The sequence below is a fragment of the Talpa occidentalis genome, unplaced genomic scaffold, assembly GCF_014898055.3.
Source record: "Talpa occidentalis isolate TD23 unplaced genomic scaffold, MPIMG_talOcc4v2.1 talOcc4.6, whole genome shotgun sequence".
Taxonomy (NCBI): Eukaryota; Metazoa; Chordata; class Mammalia; order Eulipotyphla; family Talpidae; genus Talpa; species Talpa occidentalis.
In genome coordinates, this window is record NW_023604972.1 from 124,564,409 (window position 1) to 124,584,325 (window position 19,917).

Here is a 19,917-nt window from a genome sequence, read left to right on the forward strand (position 1 = left end):
TGTGACTTTTTAGGGATTTAGGAAATTGTCCAGCAAATCCATGTCCTGTTGTCAAGCATAGGAGTCCCATCCAATAACATTGGACCATGTTTTTGTTTTTGTTTTTTTAATTTGGATGACTTTTGTACCACCCACTTTGGCCAGTAGCCTTCATTATCTTCTTGGGCTGATGGACCTGTAAGAATAGAGATATATCTTGGGACAGGTGAAGCAGTGGTTTGGATAGCATCCCCTAATTCCTTTTTTCAGAAAACATAGGAAAAGTATCATTTTCAACGTACTTCCAAGTTTCTCCTCATGGTCTGAAAAGCATGTCAGGGTCACGTATTCTGGATCGCCGATCAGGTCAAGTCAGTTAGGGCTGGTAGCCACAGTTAGTGAAATTCATTAAAATGTTCAGTCTGACAGATTTCCTGAAAGTATTTGCAGAACCCCTTGAAAATCAGAGAATAGACTGAGCTTTATTTTTAGAATTGATTTCAACCCATGACACCAAGGGTGTAATCATGCTGCTCCACAACTATAATATGGTTGCACCGAAGAAAAATTCTATTCATGTGGTCGCAGAGGTGAATGGGAGCTTCTGACCTCTTACAGTGCAATTTTGCTTTCCCAATAACAGCATTCTGGAAGCACTGGGGGTAGATTGCTTTCGCTAGAATGCAGCACCTGAAAACTGGCCTTTGCTTTCCAGCCATTCATCCGGCCACCCAGGACAGGGCTTATTCACAGTTGACATTGACAATACAGAAATAGCTTTAATCAAAATCAAGCTCCAGCCACATATTTTATCCCTACAATAGTGTCCTTTGGTTGAAATTCAACCCTAGGATTTTTGATGGGTAGGAGTTGGAAAACTGTCTTTTGAAAACTGAACTTCTAGTTCAGTGCAGGCATTATCAGAACTCGTTTCTGAACTAGATGGTTCTTTTATTCAGGGCAAACCACCTGAACGGGCTGCTTAGTTGACAAAACGCAAATATACCTAACCCTCTTCTATCAGTGCAAGTTCTTTCCTGAAACCCCTGCTGTTAAGGGAAAAGCTGTTACATGAAAAATATTTCCATTAGTTGTAATGAATTCTGTCCTCACCCGAGGTTCTCAAACAATTTTCTCAGAGAGAGAAATATGTCAATTGGATAATGAAAACAAGATTAAATAGTTAATAAACTACAATTGTAAAATACATAGATAGAATTTGCACATAAAATATAATGTAATAGAGCTTTATTGTGCTTTTTTCTCCTTCTGCAACATTTTCTTCACTAATTTTTCAGCCATTTTAGGGTGCATGGTTACCTTGCACTCTAACTGCATTGAAAAATAAATTGACATATAGAGAAATCTCTTTAGGGAAAAATAAAGGCTAAACATGAAGGCACTTGGGAAGACATGGGTAGTGCAAAATACACCAGACTGAAGATTAGTAGAAGACGCCACCTTTTCATTTCTCTTTCTCAGTATAGGTACATAAAACAAAATATCCAAAGGTGTGCAATTCACATTTGTTCCACATGCTATTCTCTAACTAGAAGCTGTTGGCCTGAATAACTTGGTGAGTATGTCTTTGCCTTGAAGTATAATTCCAGAATATAACTTTTTAAAAAAGATCTATTTATTTATTTATTTATATAAGAACTGGGGTACAGGCCAGAGGTGCAGGAACGTGAGAGAATTCACCAGATACAGAGTGGGGAGCATAACAGGCAGATGGACCGAAAACACTGCTGAGAGGAGCAGCGGGCGAGATAGGAGAGGTCTGACACACCATGTGGGTATCTCCCTGGCTGGCCGGGAATCTAACCGCGCTGCAGAGGCTGTGGGCAGCTTCACAGCGCTGCGCTCAACCCGCTGCACCACTGGGAGGCCCATTTATTGTGTATGTTCTGGTATATGAAAGTATTTATACTGGAAAAAGGAGTATGGAAGGCAGAATAATGCCCACCCCTCTCCAACCCCCAAGATGTCCAGGTACTAATCTCTGATATCTATGAATGTTACTTTTTTTAATATTTATTTATGCATACAAGAATTGGGGTGTAAGCCAGAAGTGTGGGGGGTGAGAGGGTTCACTAGAGAGAGTGGGGAGCAGAACAGGCAGATCTACTGAAAAACACTGCTGAGGGTTGCAGTAGGCGAGGCAGGAAAGGTCTGCTGTGCCATGTGGGTTGCTCTTGGCTAGCTGGGGATCGAACTTGTGCTGCAGTGGCTGGTGATAGCTTGATAGCGCTGTCTTTAACCCCTGTGCCACAAGGGAGGCCCCGAATGTTACTTTACATGGCAAGAAAGACTTTGCCATGTAAGTTATGGCAAAGGTAATGATCTTGAGATGGAAAAATTATTCTGTTTTATCTGGCATTGAGACAGATTTCTTTCCCCTCACTCTATGTGTTTCAATGCCAATTTAATTATCATGGTACTTAAATAAGGGAGTTAAGAGGGTCAGAGAAAGCAGTATGACAATGGAAGCAGAGGTCAATTGATGCTTGGAAGAGACCGCTGTACAAGTGAACGAGGAAGTTAGGAAATGGATACAAGCACTTAGGATGGAGGGGGCTAGGGGTGCCAAGCCCAGGTGTCCTAAGCCCATTTATCAAACTGAATGAGAAACAATTGGTTGGGATCAGGGTGTCCCCATCCAGTAATGATTGAATGTTTAGAACACCAACACCATAACAAGGAAAAATTATCTGAAGAAGTATTTGGACACTGTTAGAGGGGAGAGGCGAGACAATCTCTGTCTTCAATAGTAGAGTAAAAGAAACTCAGTAAGATACTCAAAAGGACTATCAATGTAATGCTGTGGTGTCAAGGAGAAAGATTCGAACTTCTGTCAGCGTTGGGGATAAGAAAAGATTTCATTAAATCTCGATAGTTGTGGTTTGCCTATTGATTCCTTCTTAAAGGTCCATCATAGAGAGGGGGGAAAAAGACATCCTTAGAGTGAAGACAGGGGCCAGGGCACAGGAGGCAGGAAACTAGCATTGTGCTATGGTGGCAGTACTTCATGGCGGCAGTACAGAATCTGGAATGCAGAACTGGAAAGAGCAGTAAGAACCTTATTGTGAAGGGCTTTTCTGGATTAAATCAGGAGGAGCCGCATTTAATTTAGAAACCAGTGCGGAGCCATGAACTGATTTTTGAATAGAAGAAAGATATAACCGAATATGCCTTTTAGAAACTTTACTCCGCCATTGAATTTTATGAATTGTAGCAGAGTGGCGCCATTCAGGGAGACCAGGTAGGAAGGGATAGTAACCTGGTGTTCCTGATTTGTGAGGGCCTTCTGACTCTGGCTTGCCAATGGCCACCTTCTCCTTGTGTTCTTGCAGGGTCCTCCTTCTGTAGCTGATTCTGCCCAAAGTTCCTCTTCCTAGATGGACACCAGCCCTTTTGAATGAAGCCCCACTCTAGTCTCCTAATTTCAATTTACCTCTTTAAAGGTCTAACAGGAATTTTGGGATGTTCCTATTCACTCCATAACAGAGAATGGTGTTTATTGATCTAAAACTCCACCAAAGCCCTTAATTTATCTTTTGTCTTAAACATGTTCTCATACACATTTTTTTTTATTCCCCATACAATTGCACACCCCCTTATTTTGACCCTAATCCTTCCTCCCCCCCCCCCGCAATAGTGTGTCTCTGGTTTATAGTCGCTTGTTGATTTTGATTTTTACTTTGTCTCATACACAATTTTGAGACAGATTTCTTTCCCCTCACTCTATGTGTTTCAATGCCAAGAGCTAGAAAAATTTTAATCAGGGCACTGTGTAGTTTCATTAAAGAAAAAGCAGGGCAGCATCCCTCAAAGGCTGGGTCCCAGCAGGAGGAGGGTTGCTAGGCTGCCCATCGCCCAGGAGAGGAACCTTTACAAGACAAGGAAGGCCTGGTGAGAAGCTGACCCCTGGTAATCAAGATGTCTGCGTGTCTTCCCTCAGAAACAGTGTGCAGCGGTGACATCATTTCCACAACGCTATGGAGTCTATGATTTGCTAAAATATCCAAGTCGTTGTTGTGTGTATTAAGTTCTCAACTAATTATAATCCAGACCTATGTTCCTCAGTAGTTTTGCTATTTCTCCCACTTTGAATAGGATTCCTCAGGAAAATTAGGTATGCAGAGTAATGACTGATTTTCATGGAATTCTGTTAATATCTCACACTGTCTAAAGACAGTCATTCAGAGCTTTGTTTCAGGGACATAAAACCTTTCGGCATCTCCATACAATGAAAGGGGGAAAATGACAGCTCTGTGGCGATGAAGCACTTTTCTTGATCAGTGTGATTATATTAGAAGGCTCAACTTGAATATATTGATTTGTCTTTGAGAGCACTTTGTGCCACATAAATCTCATAGAAATATCTTTAAGGAGCTGCCCCAGAAGGCCACTGCTTTCCTCCTCGGCAGAGAAAGGCAAAACTAGGGAGTCATTTGTCAAATTTTCAGACAGAATGGTCCATTTATGAACTGACACTGGATGGTTTCCTATTCTGACATTCATGGGATTTAAAACAAAGATGCATTTTATGATTAACCTCAGCATCCAGCAAGTAAAGAGCTATATTTGTCTCTTTTTGACTTACTTCAGCAACCTGAACTAAAAAAAAATCATCTTCAAGGAGAATCATATTTATTATACCTCAGAAATTCAGTTTATATGCACCATTGTTCAGAGCAATTTCTTTTTCCTTTTTCTTAATAGCCAATTGGTCATTTGTTTTGGAGATGCTATTTATGCTTTGGAAAATTTGACCACCATTGGAAAAGAACGTTTTTGAGAGCATTTCCCCACCTCTGTCTCAGTACAGAGAAAAGAATTATAAGTGAATTTAAAATATTGATTCAAAGCCTCTTACTTGCTCTGAATTCTGGGACACATAAACCTTAATTTTCTAATTTTTAAGAGCTGTGATGAAAAGAACATTGGCGGATGTTAAGAATTTCTGACTTTGGAATCGCGTGACCTTGAACAAATCATTGAATTGAAATATTTTGTTTCCTTATAAAATGAGTACTGTGATGTTGAGATGACTAAGCAGGCAGTATTGGAGTAAGAGGAGAGCATGGGGGCCTCCCCGGCGCAGCAGGTTGAGCGTTGCACTGTGAAGCTGTCTGCAGCCTCTGCAGTGCGGGTTCAAATCCTGGCCAGCCAGGGAGATGCCCACATGGCGCAGCAGACCTCTCCTGTCTCACCCGCTGCTCCCCTCAGCAGTGTCTTCTGCCTGTTCTGCTCCCCGCTCTGTCTCTCGTGAATTCTCTCACCCTCCCGCACCTCTGGCCTGTGCCCCAGTTCTTGTATAAATAAATAAATTGTTAAAAAAAAAAAAAGAGGAGAGCATGCATTTTGAAACAGTGTGACTTGGTAAATTAGTGTGACTTTTTGGTTAGTGGATGTGAGGCATGTGACTTAACCCCTAAAACTCAGCTCTCTTAGCTGGGAAGGTGAGGTCATAGTGCTCCTTCTTCAAGTGGTTGTTTGAAAAATAAATGAAATTATTTACAAACATAGTGCTTAGCTCACTATAAATGCATGATCACTACCGTTGTCACTATCATCATCATCATGAAAATAATAAATAACCATGAACTGGTTATTTTACTTAATAGAGTAAGTAGCACATGGACTCAAAGAGAAAGTGAAAACTCAAAATTCCAACTCTATCCTGGGCAAAATGAATTGAAACTAGATTCATGTAATTTGGCATGTGTCTTTTTAATATCTATATTCATATATACACATACATATGCACATAGAAAAACACAGACACATACGTAGACTATTTGTATAGAGATAAAGAACTATTTATACTCAGCTGAAATTTCACAGTATAAAAACCAACTTGAAATGTATTTACCAAGATTTTACATTATAACTGTACTTTCATTTCTAATGCAAAGCCACTTTCCAAATAAAAAAATATTTAGTCACAAGTACAAAATTGGAATAAGATTTAATAACCACCCTTAGGAACTGATTTTGAGGTTTAAATGTCCTTTATGAGCTCTGCATTAACTCTTAAATCCTTCTTATAATGTCTTCCTATTTAAGCTTCACTGGAGAAAGAAAGGAGTTCATCATTCTTTCACTTATTTAAAGATATTCCTGGATTTAAAAATATTAAGAGCTTCTGCTTGAAGATGGCAGATTGGAGATAATTGTATTAAGTGCCACTTTCTAATATCAACTGAAAGGAACACACATTCTAATAAAAGAGTCCATCTTTAATGAAACCAGGAGACAGACACAACCCTAAACTATGAAGAATAGCTTATAAAAATACAGACATTTGGCCCTGATTCTAGGAGGATGCCAAAAGTAGTTTCACACATGACAGTCAGTGCAAACACAGTTTTCCAATAGTACGTGGCACACTCTGTAGGACCTTCCTGTTACCCTTACTGGCACTGCTAATACCACATCACATGCTGAGGACCTGCAACGCAGATGGGATTCACTATAGGATGAGGGAAAAGAAGATATTGCAGCTGATTCCTAGGTTTTGAGTGTTTACAGACAGAAAGGATGGTGGATGGTTTCCCTGACATAGGATATCTAGAAGGAGACTAGAAACTGTGCTGGGAGATATTGATAATTCGGACAGGCTGTATTTGAGATGTTTATGAGCTACTGAAGTGAAGGTGTGGAGGAAGCAGCTGAAGTGGAGCCTGGAGCTCAGAGAAGTGAACTGGTAAGGAATTGAGAGGGCAGAGTGTTGATGAGTCACCAACAAGGGCACCGTCCCCAAGGATGGTGAAAGGAGGACAAGTCACGGTGATGTATATTTAGTGCCTGAAACACAGTAAGTTCTCAATAAATATTGGTTATTCTATTACTTATTTGAACTCTGCTTCCAAACCATCTGTTCTGGTGTCTTTCAGAAATTCTTTTTATCACTACGTTGTATCTCTGCTGCTTCCAGGGTAAAATATCTATATCTAGTTTTTGGTTGGATTTCTCCTCCTGGCACAACCATGATTATGATTGTCCTGTTTCTTCACCCATCAAGTTATCCAGCCCAGCTGCCATCCCACAGCGAGGGCGAGTTGGCCTATGCTCAGTTGCTTCCAGTGATGCAGCAGCATAGTTGCTTCTAAGTGATTGTGCTTCCCAGTGATACACTTTCTGCTTGCCACATGGTGTGTTCTTTGCTTCAGCAATCAGTCATCAAATGGGAGAATGTTGCTGGAGAATCTCTAATACCTCTAGTAGTTATTTTTAATCTGGTTCCATCTTCATTGTATCTTTGTGAAGTTGTGACATGTGAAAGGGCATTCCCTAGTTCAAATATGAATATGACATTCGACATTTTCAAAATCATTACAACAAGAGCCCAGAAGAAACCATTTTTGTCTTGACTTATTGGACTCTTCCTCTCTCTTCCTCCCTCTTCTTCTGGATCCATATCCTGGCTTCAGGTTCTGCTTTGGAGACCTGCTGACTTCCCTGTCCCTTCTAGAAAGTATTTTATCAGTTAGTTACGGGTACTTCTCTCTCAGAGTCATCTTCATTCCTAGTCACGGACCTTAGGTGCTTTCATCACTTTCAGACCACTTTCCCAACAGAGAGATGCGGTCATGCAGACGTGCCTCAGACAGCATCTTGTCCAGGATCAAAAGTACGACTCTTTCATTGTCTTGGCTTATGACCTGCTTAGGAGCAGAAATGGGGCCATTTTCACAGGGAACTCATCATGGTCTAGGGAAGACGTTCTATTCTCTCCTCTGTATCTTTCACTGAAATTTGAGTTTGTGGACATCTTGTGGTTTATAGACTGAACCGATGAATACCTGATGACGGGGGAGGACAAGACTTCATATGATGCTGATTTATGTCCAGAGAGAAATGTAAACATCTAAGGCAGAGATATGGGGGTTCTGGTTTAGTCCCTGCTGCTGAAATGTGAGATAGTTCATGTGGGGCCTGTTCTTTCTTTGGGAAGTGGTTGGGTGAATACAGAAGAGCTAGAAACTCAGACCCACCTTGATGGTTGCAATGTACCATCCTCCCATGAGCATCATAGAACTTCCACCTGTGCAGGTGGCTGAGGGTGAGATGGAGAGAGGTTTGATATGAAGACCTCACTGGCTTCCTTCTTACTGAGGGAACTCTGGGGAAAGGGCCGGCCAACTTATGGCGTTATTGCTTCTTTGGTAGCTGGTAGCAGAGGGCTTAATTCCACCTGTGGTGTTTTGGACAGCATCAGCTTTGGCCCACTTCTAATCCTCGGTCAGAGCAGCTACTCACAGGGAGGTTGGGTGGGAGGATGCCCTCTTTTCCTTCTCCCAGCATATCAGTATTTTGAGTAGGGTCTCGCTACTGCCTATTTTTTGCATAACAGACTGCTTTTATAGTTTTCTTCACAACATCTTGTTTGGGTAAGTAACAGAACTAAAAGTAACAAAACAAAACTCTTTAAGTAACAGGCACAAAGCTTGAGCTGCTGAAGCACTTGTCTAACCAGGTATGGCCTGGGGACCCGAATCTTGCTGCATTGTCAGTCCACAAGTACCAAGGCTTGCTGAAGATCTCCCATGTGTCTGCAAGAACCCACTCCTATATTCATTTGTTTCCAGGTTTGTTTCTCCAACCATTTATAAACATGTAAACTGTCATTTTTTTTTTTTCCCTATTTCTGGTGAGTGTCTTACAATAGACAATTCAGTAATGTTAGACTCATCATGAAAATGCAGGGATTTTTAGCCTGTATTTTTTAGATATATTATTATCATGCTTGGTTTTACAAATATAACATGCATCCTCAAAGGACAATGAATTCTGATAATTAAACATGCTCCTTAATTGCAATTTATTTTGATACTTGTGAAAATATTTGATGCAGATTTTTTGGTAAAGTAATTTTATTTAATGAAGTTAATGCTTTGAAAGTTATGATAAAAGCAGTGCTTTGTCAATACACATAAAGTATATTGTTTTCCTCCAAATTTGAAAATTATCTAAAATATAGAAACATAAAAATATAAAGCCATGAAATTAATCAAAAGAACATATCAAATGATTATACATATTTAGCTACATTAAGTACTGTTGCACATCAATAAGCATATGTAAATATTTAAATTTTATAATGTTTTCCCCTCTAATTCCATGAGAATTAGTAATTCATGTTTAAGAAAGGATACTAGTAATTTGGACTATTAGAACAATATTAAAATTTTACTACAATGGGAAAGCATACTTACGTAAACCTTTTTTCTTTCCTGTATGCAAAGTAATGGGCTTTAAAGGATCTTGAAATACTTAGAAGCATGATTTGATATATCCAATTTTGCAAATGGAAAGGTAGCCTATTTATTTCTCCTTAGGAGTTTATTAACTCAAATCACATAACAGACTAGTTAGAAAAGCATCTATTATGGCTAAAATAGAAGAATCAAGTAATTTTTTCTTTTTGCTGGTGAAAGTATATACAATCATTTTTAATGACCAATACAGAGCCTTTCCCAACATGAAAATATTTAACAACTCTTCCAGGACAAATAAGAATTCCACTCTCTTTTTATTTCTTTTTTTTTTAAGATTTTTTTTTAATTTATCTATGCATACAAGAACTGGGGTACAGGCCAGAGGTACAGGTCCCCACATGAGAGGATTCATCAGAGACAGAGTGGGGAACAGAACAGGCAGATTGACTGAAATACACTGCTGAGGGGAGCAGTGGGCGAGACAGGAGAGGTCCGCTACACCATGTGGGTCACCTCCCCGGCCAGGGATCCAGCTCGTGTTGCAGAGGCTGCAGGTAGCCTCATAGTGCCGCCTCTTAACCCCTTGCACCACCGGGGAGGCCCCTCTCTTTTTATTTCTGACATGGCTTTGCAAAGAACTTCACATTGAGCAGGTGCACAACAAATGCTTTTTTTTTTTAATGCATTTTTTTTTATAGAGGCATGTTTTATTTATTTATTTGTTTGTTTATACATGCACTGGGTTCAGTCAGAAGCGCAGGAGGGTGAGAGAATTCACCAGAGCCAGAGCAGGGAGCAGAGCAGGCAGAAGGACCGAAGTACACTGCTGAGGGGAGCAGCGGGCAGCAGGAGAGGTCTGCGCGCCATGTGGGACCCTCCTCCGGTGGCCGGGGAGCAGCCGGGGATCGAACTGGCACCGCAGAGGCCGCGGGCAGCCTCGCAACCCAGTGCTCAACTGCTGCGCCACTGGGGAGGCCCATTTTTGAGAAGCAATTGAATAACTAGATGCAGAAGCAAAGAGAAGGAAGTACCAGTACTTGTGCTGAAAGCAAGGCCCATGTTAAATGTCTTGGATATTGGGGAGATGGAGAGTAAACTTAGAACAAAATCCTTTTTCCATGTAAAATGTAACATGTCATTAGACCTTATTTGAAAAGTCACATCTAAACCTGTGATTGAAACACTTTTTTTTCCTGGCTCGAACTTTCTTGTGCTTTACCTCAATGATCACTCCTCATCACATGCTCACTTCAACAATAAAGCAATGGCATAAGTTGCCAAATTCAGAAAACATTTTCTTTTTTATAAGGAGCCAAAAATTCAGAGAGTAGTCTTATTCAGAAATCTTTAAAAAATTACCCAACAATTGAAATTTAAAAACATTTCATAGATGCCGGTTGAGATTTTTTTCCAACCAGTTTTGATTGTGCAGTATTTTTTCCTGGCCCACACTAATATCCTGAACATTCTGCTTGCTCAGCACTGTTCTCTTCTCCATTATCATGTATTCAGAAGACATGAGCATTGCCTTGCAATGTGTGTATAACATTTGTCCCCCGAGTAGTCAACCTCTTTTTTCCTGATTAAGAAGCCAACTGCAATATTCAATACTAAAAAAAAAAAACAAAAAACAAAAAACAAAAACAAAAAAAAACCCACCGAAAAAAACCCAAAAACCCTAATGTCTTTTTTTAATTTAAATTTTATTTTTATATTCCCCATACAAAAAACCCTAATGTCTTTTCCTAAGTCACCATGCAATATTGTACCTGAACATTCCAAGGTCAATGTGTGTAGCAGCTCAACACAGAGAATCTTGACTATGTGGGATCATTGCAAACATGAAAAATGAAAAAGATGCTTTATTCACTTGCTATTGAGAAATGAATATAAAGTATGTAAAGCTTAAGGTACATAGCTTAGGAAAATATTACAGTTGTCACACTTGATTACTTTTAGACACAACTTGACATTCCTGAAGAATAGTTATTAAAGAGTAACTTTCCTTCAAAGATAAAAAGCTCACTCATTTAGATATCAATAAATATTCATTGGGAAGCTACTGTGTACATAGAGCAGCAGGTACGTTGATGGATAACAAGGATGTATAACATATCCTATTGACTGTGTCTATCATTTCCTAGAGGGCTTTACCATCAAAGCAGAAATAAAGAGGACTGATTATTGTAAATGATGTTGAATGTTATTCTTTGTGTACAGTAGTAACACGATCAGGCATACCTTTAACAACCTCATTCTCTCAAAGATATACTATATATTACTCAACCAATAACCTACTTTTAGGGAGGAAATAGACCTAGACCAAATTTGATTGAGGGCAGATAATCTGAGCATAATACTTTCAAAGTCTTCCAGGTGAAATGACATAAACATAACCTGATTATGGAGGTCACCTGTGATTTTTTTTTGAGATAATCATACAGATTTAAATACAATTTAACATTGGGGGCCCATGATTAGAAGGGGGGGGGGGATTTTGCATGTGTAAGAACTTGCTCATTCTTTAAGAATTTAATGAATGGACTTTGAAACTAAGAGAGCAAGAATAATCAAATAGGTTGTTTAAGAGAATCATTTAAAGCCTTTTTCTATAAAGGAACATGATCCTCCAAACTGAACTAGATTGTTGAGACTGAAATTTTAACACTGATAATATATCACTGAATTGTTCTGTGAAGTACAGTCTTACTATATCCGTAAATGTTCTGCATAGCTTAGAAATTTGATGAAAAGTTGAATGGCTTTATGTCACATTACATCTTTTAGACTTTTGGAGAAAAGGAGATTATTCCAATTTTAATCACATCAAGCTAGAGATTGAAACTACCACAATTTCATGGTCTTGAACACTGAATTTGCAATACTTTTTGTAAACTGAAGCCTAATAGAAACATCAACTTGGTATTTAATGCTGCCTGGAAATTCTTTTTTTTCAGTCATCTTTTTCTGCTCTTCTCCACAGAGGTAACTATGCCTGTTTCTCCATGGGAATACCAGTACCTCCTGACTCAAAACCTGTCATCTTATCAGTACCACAGATCCTCTCCATCAGACTTTCACCACATGTTAACTTCTGGGGAGAGCTGGCAAAGTTCACTGACAACATCCTTCCTCTTTACATCGCTGCTAATGTCCCATCTTCCACTGAAATCGTTGTAGCCAAGTTCACCCACTACCTCATTCTCTCTCTGTGAGTGGAACACTTGTAAGTCCTTATTTGAGTTGTAGGTAACATTTGATGCTGTTGGCCTATCCTATCTCACTTCTGCTTTCTTCCTTGTTCTTGAGAAATCTTTCTTAGTCTACACATTAATTTTGTTTATTCCTGCAGGGGAGGAGGAGGGAGAGGGATCAGAGGGAGGGAGGGAGGAGCACAGGGGACTGAGGTGATGGTGCACAGGTGCATTGGGGGAGTAAACTCTTTGGGGACTACATAGGGGGTGGGGGGGAAGCAAATATTGTTTAAAAATGAACAATGATGTAAAAAATGAAAAAAATTAATAAAAAATATGAATAATATGAATATGGAAAGAATTTTTTGCCTACTCCTAAAATACCGGTGTTCAGACAGCTCATGTCTTGTTCCTCTTTCCTCACACTCTCATCAGTTCCTGTGCTTGAAGTTGCTACCTGTATATTGACTTTCAAAGCTACTTCTATGTTCTAAATGGCTTATCTTAAGCGTCAGATCCATATATTCAACTATGGCTTGACTTCTCTTGAATGTCACACGAATATTTCAAACCTAAGATCTCAGGTTGAACACATTTTCTTTTAAATCTTTTCTTTTTCCTGCACCTTCTCTGTGATAGTGCTATAAGCCGCCTAAGTGCTCAGTCCAGAAACATGTAGGTGTGGCCCACAATTTAGCCATCAACAACATCAATTTTTTCTTATGATGGGAAACGTAAGATTTACTCCCTTAGCAACTTTTAAATATGCAGTATAAATTGAGGCTACCGGAGGAGGTGGGGGAAGGAGTGGAGAGCAAAGTGTGGAGCGGGTTGGATGGACGATGGTAGAGGATTGTGGAGCCTTGGTGGTAGGTGTGGTGTGGTGACCTACATCTGAGAAAGTGTGATCTTATACCTGTGAATCATAAACATTGTTTAAAACCAGTGTGCTCTCAAAAATTTTTATAAAAGATATAAAAACAGCAATTTCAGTATTATTACCTATAGTTGCCATGGTGTACATTACATCCCTCTCATTTATGCATTTCATAACTGGTATTTTCTACCTTTTTGATCCCCCTCACCCATTTCACCTACCTATGAAATGGCAATTTTTTTTTTGGTGGGACCCTCGCCGGTGGCTGGGGAATGAACCAGTGCTGCAGAGGCTGCGGGCAGCCTCGCAGCCCAGCGCTGAACCGCTGCACCACCAGGGGAGGCCCAAAATGGCAATTTTTTAATCACACTACCTAATATAAGCATTATTTAGAATATGGAAGTAAACACTAAAAGTACTAGCTGGAACAGTTCCCCAGGGATTACCTCTGGGTGAGGGAATGGAGGTGGAGTAGAAAGTTTTTGCTATAAGCTTTAGATTTAGAGAACTGTTTGACATTTTAGACAATGTATATGTTAATTGAATTAATTTAGTGAAAATAAAAATTAATAAAAATTAATAAAAGGATGAATAAGTGACTTTCAAATTACTTACCTGAAAAGAACTGAGTTTACTATTGGAATGATTAACAGGGATAATTGATCTGATTGTGCTCACCTTTTCTCCTTTAAGGATTTTTTTACCTTAAAAAAAATGACTATTAGGAGAGCTTTCTCTGAAAAGACAAAAATAGTCTATTCTAATAGCTCGTTTAGAACTTTAATTGGAAATTTGGTTGTGTCTTCTTCCAATTAAGCTAATTGAAGTGGAACTCTGATTGGGCCCTGGGAGAGGAGGCGCTCCCCAGATGAGCCGCATAGAATAACAGCTGACTTGAAAAAGAGAGAAAAGAAGCAAGTGCTTCGGAAGACTGGTGAATCAACTCTAAAGGGAGTTCAACGATTTACTTATTGACTGACACATGCAGGGAAAGTAGCCAGAAAAGTTCTGAAAAAAAGGTGGGAGAGTGGAGACTTTCACCTGAGGTTTTAAACAAATGTGTATGAACTATCCCTTGTATTTTAATTGGAAACTAAAAACTTTTCTAGGAAGGGCACCTGTTTTAATCCCCTTATCATTTGCTAGAAAAATACATGCTTTGCCTCCAGTAGATAAAGCAAAGTTGGAAGGTGTGGGCAGAAATATTAGGACTTAACACTCTTCCTCTTCCTTCCCAGACCTTTCTTTGCTGGTCAGACTAATTTACCTTGAGCAGCTCCTGAAGCCTTGTCTTTGCTACCTCAACAGCTTTGCTTCTATCTCAGACTCTGGGGTGGCTAAAAGTCACGGGGGAGCTTGCTCTAAAGTCAGATTTCTAAATCCCAGCCTCATGTTCTCCATAAGGCAATACACACACAGTACCTATTCACTCTCTGATGAGCTGCAGCCTGAAAAGGCTTAAATTAAAAAAAAAAAAAAAAAAGAGAGAGAGAGAGAGGCAGAGCTTCCACGTACAGAAGGAAAATTGCAAAAATAAAGTCAATAAAAGTCTAATGACGTGTATAACAATGTTACATAAACTCACCAACTGCAACTTGAGTCACATCTTTGACATGTGGGTACACTTTAATATGTACTTAAAATGTAAGTTTGGTCTCCAATCTTAGGGATGCCTAAGTCCTGTGGGGTATATAAAAATAGTCCTGATTATTTCCCAAGTGGAATTGGACATTTATTTGCATTTCAGAAAAACATACCAGTGGCTTTCTAGGTTCTAGAGCTCCTGCAGAGGCTGTGCTCACATTTTAACACCACAATCAATTTGTCCCTCAACCTTTCCTCACTTGAGAGCTATTAGAATCTCAGTATCCATTTTGTCAAATTATTTTTAGATAGATATGTTTCTTTGGATTTAAAGGGAACCAAACAGTCTGGGTTTAACATGTTTAGTGTTCTAAATATCAATTATTTATTAAATATGCATTCAATTGTAATTTCATTTTTTAGCTTTGCTAGATTTTTATATAAATGTACTCATAAATCAGAAAACACTTTGTCATGGTCTCAATTAATGATAAAGGAAAATGTAATTTATACATAAAGTAGGTAATAAAGTATTTACCCTGTAAGAGATGCTCAGAAATCCTCCAAGACTGGCTTGACCTTACTATATTATTTAGTATACTTTAAAACTGTAAAGGAATAATTTTCTAATGCTTGAAATAGCAAAGCATAAGAAAACACTTATAAATTATCATTAAATTTGAAATAGTGACATTCTGAGGTAACTTTCAGCTCTTTCTGAATCTTCCGAAGCCATAAGTCAGGAAAGAATCAGGTGTCTGTCTTAAGCTTTTGATCCTGACCTTCTGAGAATGAGGAATAATGACAATAACATAAAAAAATTCTGATCAATAAACTTCAGCCTCTTCATTTTGTAATGGCTGGGAGCACAGACAGGGAGGGTTAAGAGAATTATCATATGTTTTCTGGAATCCCTGTACTTCTTCTAGTTCCCTTAGCAGGTTAACTTTAAGCTTTGATTATGCTTCATTCTTTTTTTAGCCCCTACACTTGACGTTACCTTAGTCCCTTAGGGCTTAGCTATGATATCAGTGAAAGGGTGTGGAAAGAAATCTTAAATGACTAAAGTTGTGTTTCTAATTCTCAGAGGACTCAGGATTCAAAACAGAAATTAAGTTCAGTTATAGAAAAATATGGAATATACATGACTTTTGGTTTATGAACAAAGATTTGTTGCTACTGCTTTGCCCCGCAGCTACCACATTCCTGCACAGTTGTGTTCCCAGGATAACACAGACATCACGTTGTTGAGTGGATACCTGGATTCAGTGGGTGCTGCTGGCCAGAGCACGTCTCTTTCTTCCTCCACAGCCCCTCCTTTGCTCATGGAATCTGAATTGCACCAGGATGTCCTGATCCCTTTCCTTCTCCTTCTCTTATAAGCCATTGCTACTCTGCAGACCTGATCGGAGTTGGACATTTGAAATGAAGATATGGTCTATGCACTCTTGTGTCCTTGCAGCCCTATTTACATAGCCAAGTTATGCAAACAACTTAAGTAACCAAGGACAGAGTAGATTTAAAAAATGTTTGTGTATGTACAATAGAATATCACTCAGCTATAAAATAAAAAAGATGAACTCTAGCCATTTGTGACAACATGGATGGAACTGGTGAGGATATACTAAGCAAAATAAGCCAAAGGGAGAAAGACCAGTATTGGATGGTTTCACTTATATGAGGCGTATAGAGAAATAAAACAAAGGGTCAGACAACACCAAAACAATAATAAGCCCTTGACATCTGACTGCAAAGCTGAGGCAACTAGAAATGGGGGCGGGGCAGGGTGGTGGTTTGGTGGGGTGGGGAGAATGAGGGAGCCCAATGGATCATGGTGGAGGATTAGTGGGGTTTTGTGGTAGGCAGGGTGTGAAAACATATGCTTGTGGAGGTTTGAACTTACAACCCTTAAAACAAATCTAGTGATGTAAACTATCTTAATAAACATAATTGGAAAAAACTAGCAATATGGTCAAGATTATTGTTACATAAAACAACTACTGCTTTTGCAATGTTGGGTGAAGCATTGTTGCTTTTCCTTGGGAATGCTGTTCCAGTTTGTAATAGGATTCAGTTAGACAATGGGGCTAATAGGCAGAATTTTGCTTTCAGGCTTTTTTTCTCTCCACAGAGCATTTAGATTGATCTTATGGAGAGGGATATCTTTGAGGCTGAAGCCATTGGCAGAATCCAACTTCATCTGAATTTGTATAAAGGAAAAAAGAATCCTTTTTTCTCCCAATAAATATTTCTCTCAAGTGGATGGCATTGGACCCTGCATACAAAGGAGAAAATGTGGGATTCAGTGGCAGGGCTGCAGAGCCTGAATTAAAAGCAGTGAAATTTAATTCTAATTCCTGTGATAGAGCCCTGAGGACAAATGCCCTCACTTTGTTGTGAAATGGGAATGATACGTCCTATGCACAGGGCTTTTCTGAGAGTTGTATTAAGTCATATATGCTAGTTATTTCTAAAGTGCTGTATAAAAGTAAGGCATTATTAGCAGGCAGCTAAGCAAAGTTAAAAGCTTTAATAAAACCTATCTTTACTATAAGGAGACATCTATAAGTATACATCTTAAGGAGACATCTTCTTACCAATGCACAGACAAGACATATTTTCTGCAAAAAATTAGGTTTTTGAGACTAAATGACTCAGGATGCAATAAAGATGATGTAATAGGTCAAGGGAGATATTTTTAAAAGGGATAAGTGTATTATAGTCAGAAGACAATTTGCTTCTTTTAAGGAGTCATATCTATGTAGATCGTATTTGGAAAACTATTGTATTCAGGAATATGAGATCTAGAAAAGCACTCTAAAGATTCTGGATGTCATTCAGTACAAAGTGTTTAGTCAGGTGAACAGATTAATAGCGGGCATTACATCATGGCAGTCCTTGAGGGCAGGGTCTGTACAGAGCAAGGTGTGTGTCAGTCTTGTTTATCCTGGACCCCTATCACCTTGATATGTGCCTGGCCCACTGTAGCTTCTCCAATGAATTTTGTAGACTGAATGAAAGGTTTAGGAGTACCACTGAGGGGAGAGGTATCATTGAGCAGAACCCTATATCTGAATTGTTCCAACCAAGAGGTCCTTTCTTGTTGGGTCAGATTTATGAAATACAGATGAGAGCTAACTGTAACAGCAGCCTGGCTTTTTAGCTTCTTTAATCATTCCAAATTTTTGACAATTTCAAGACCAGAATGGTTTTCTCAAATGTCAGTGGTGAGTTATCAACAACACCTAGAATGAAAGAAAATAAATCTTTCATGAGAGAACTTAATCTCCAAGGTTCAGGGCAGCAAATAGGTCAGTGTTATTCTTTTGTTGATCGCTATTGGGATACTCCTGTTGCAAATTCTACATTTAGGAGATCCATGAGTCAGTTGATTAGCAAACCTTATTGTGGACATTGGAGTCAGGAATGGTAGACAAGTACCACTTACAGGGTTTTCAACTTGAAGGTTGACTTTGTTTTTTTTAAAGATTTATTTATTTTTATATAAGAATTGGGGTATAGGCCAGAGATGCGGGGGGTGAGAGGATTCACCAGAGACAGAGCAGGGAACAGAACAGGCAGATGGACCAAAGTACACTGCTGAGGAGAGCAGCGGGTGAGACAGGAGAGGTCTGTCCCGCCATGTGCGTTTCTCCCTGGCTGGCCGGGAATCAAACTCGTGCTGCAGTGGCTGCGGATTGCTTCATAGGTTGCGTCTTAACCCCTTCGCCACCAGGGAGGCCTTGACTTTGTTATTTACTTTTTACCTGCTCTTCTGGTAACACCTTCAGTCATTATGAGATATGACTGAATATGGTGCCCAAGTTGGAAAATTGGAGAAGATATTGAGTGAACCTAAATGTAGCAGATATATGAGTGCACTCACCAGATACACAGGTTATTGTCTACCTCTTCCAGCCTCTGTCTAGTTTGTAGTGATATGACTGAGTTCTGACCAATGAGACATGAACCAAAGTGGTATCAGCTCCTTCTGTGCTCTGCCCTTAGAAACATCTCAGAGGATCGTCCAGCCTGCTCTCCTCTGCTGTGTTAAAGACTCCAGATGGCACAGCTACAAGAGAGACAAAGACCCACAACCACCTTGAACTTGATAAGAAGTGAGACATAAACCTTATGGAGATTTTTGATTTTGTGTGTTGTAGCAGCTAGAATTATAGACTCCAACACATACTAACAAAGATGAGGGGAGGTAGTTTGTTATGGTGAAGGCAAAGGCCTTATTTCATCTAATGTTTGCAGATCAGCTTCCTGAATGGGGTGACACGGCACCCTGAGCTTCCTGCCTGTGTTACTGTTAGGCCAGGGAATTTTCCTAGATCCTACATACTCTACTTGCCAGAGCTAGGTGTGTGGTGGGTAGGGACTTGCTCTAGTACACCTTGCATAATACTGTGCAATGTACATATCTCTCAAAAAGTGTATTTCATACAATTCATATGGAATCACCAAAAACCCCGAATAGCCAAAGCTCTCCTGAAAAAAAAAGAAGGGAATGGAGGCTCCTCAGACTCAAACTATACTACAACCATAATCATCAAAACTGCATGGTATTGGAACAAGAACAGACATACAGACCAATGGAATCGAATAGAAAATCCAGAAATAAACCCACAGATTTATGGTCAACTAATCTTTGACAAAGGAGCAAAGAATATGCATTGGAGCAAAGAAAGTTTGTTCAATAAATGGTGCTGGGAAAACTGGGTCGCTACATGCAAAAGAATGAAGCTTGACCACCACCTCACACCATACACAAAAATCAACTCAAAATGGATTAAAGAACTAGACATAAGACCTGAAACCATAAAATATATAGAAGGAAATATAGGCGAAACACTACGTGATTTGCACATCAAAGACATCTTTACAGACACATCACCCAAAGCAGTGATAGTGAAGGCAAAGATAAACAGCTGGGACTACATCAAATTAAAGAGCTTTTGCACAGCAAAAGACAATAACAAAAAAAGAGAAACCCCATACTGCTGGGAGAACATTTTGCACCAAACACTAATGATAAGGACTGACTACTAAA

The 19,917-nt window shown here is 39.3% G+C and overlaps 1 long non-coding RNA gene across 3 annotated transcripts in view; it reads left to right on the forward strand.

Moving 5' to 3' along the window:
* The window catches only part of LOC119261375 (uncharacterized), a 41,731-nt gene that overhangs the window by 12,715 nt on the left and 9,099 nt on the right, over positions 1-19,917 (forward strand). The window contains exons 3-5 of one of the 3 annotated variants that reach the window (XR_005128987.2): positions 8,421-8,576; positions 12,190-12,432; positions 18,870-18,979. This is a non-coding gene — a long non-coding RNA (uncharacterized LOC119261375). The remainder of the gene's footprint in view (positions 1-8,420; positions 8,577-12,189; positions 12,433-18,869; positions 18,980-19,917) is intronic. The other 2 variants (XR_008549383.1, XR_008549384.1) reach the window with 2 other exon arrangements.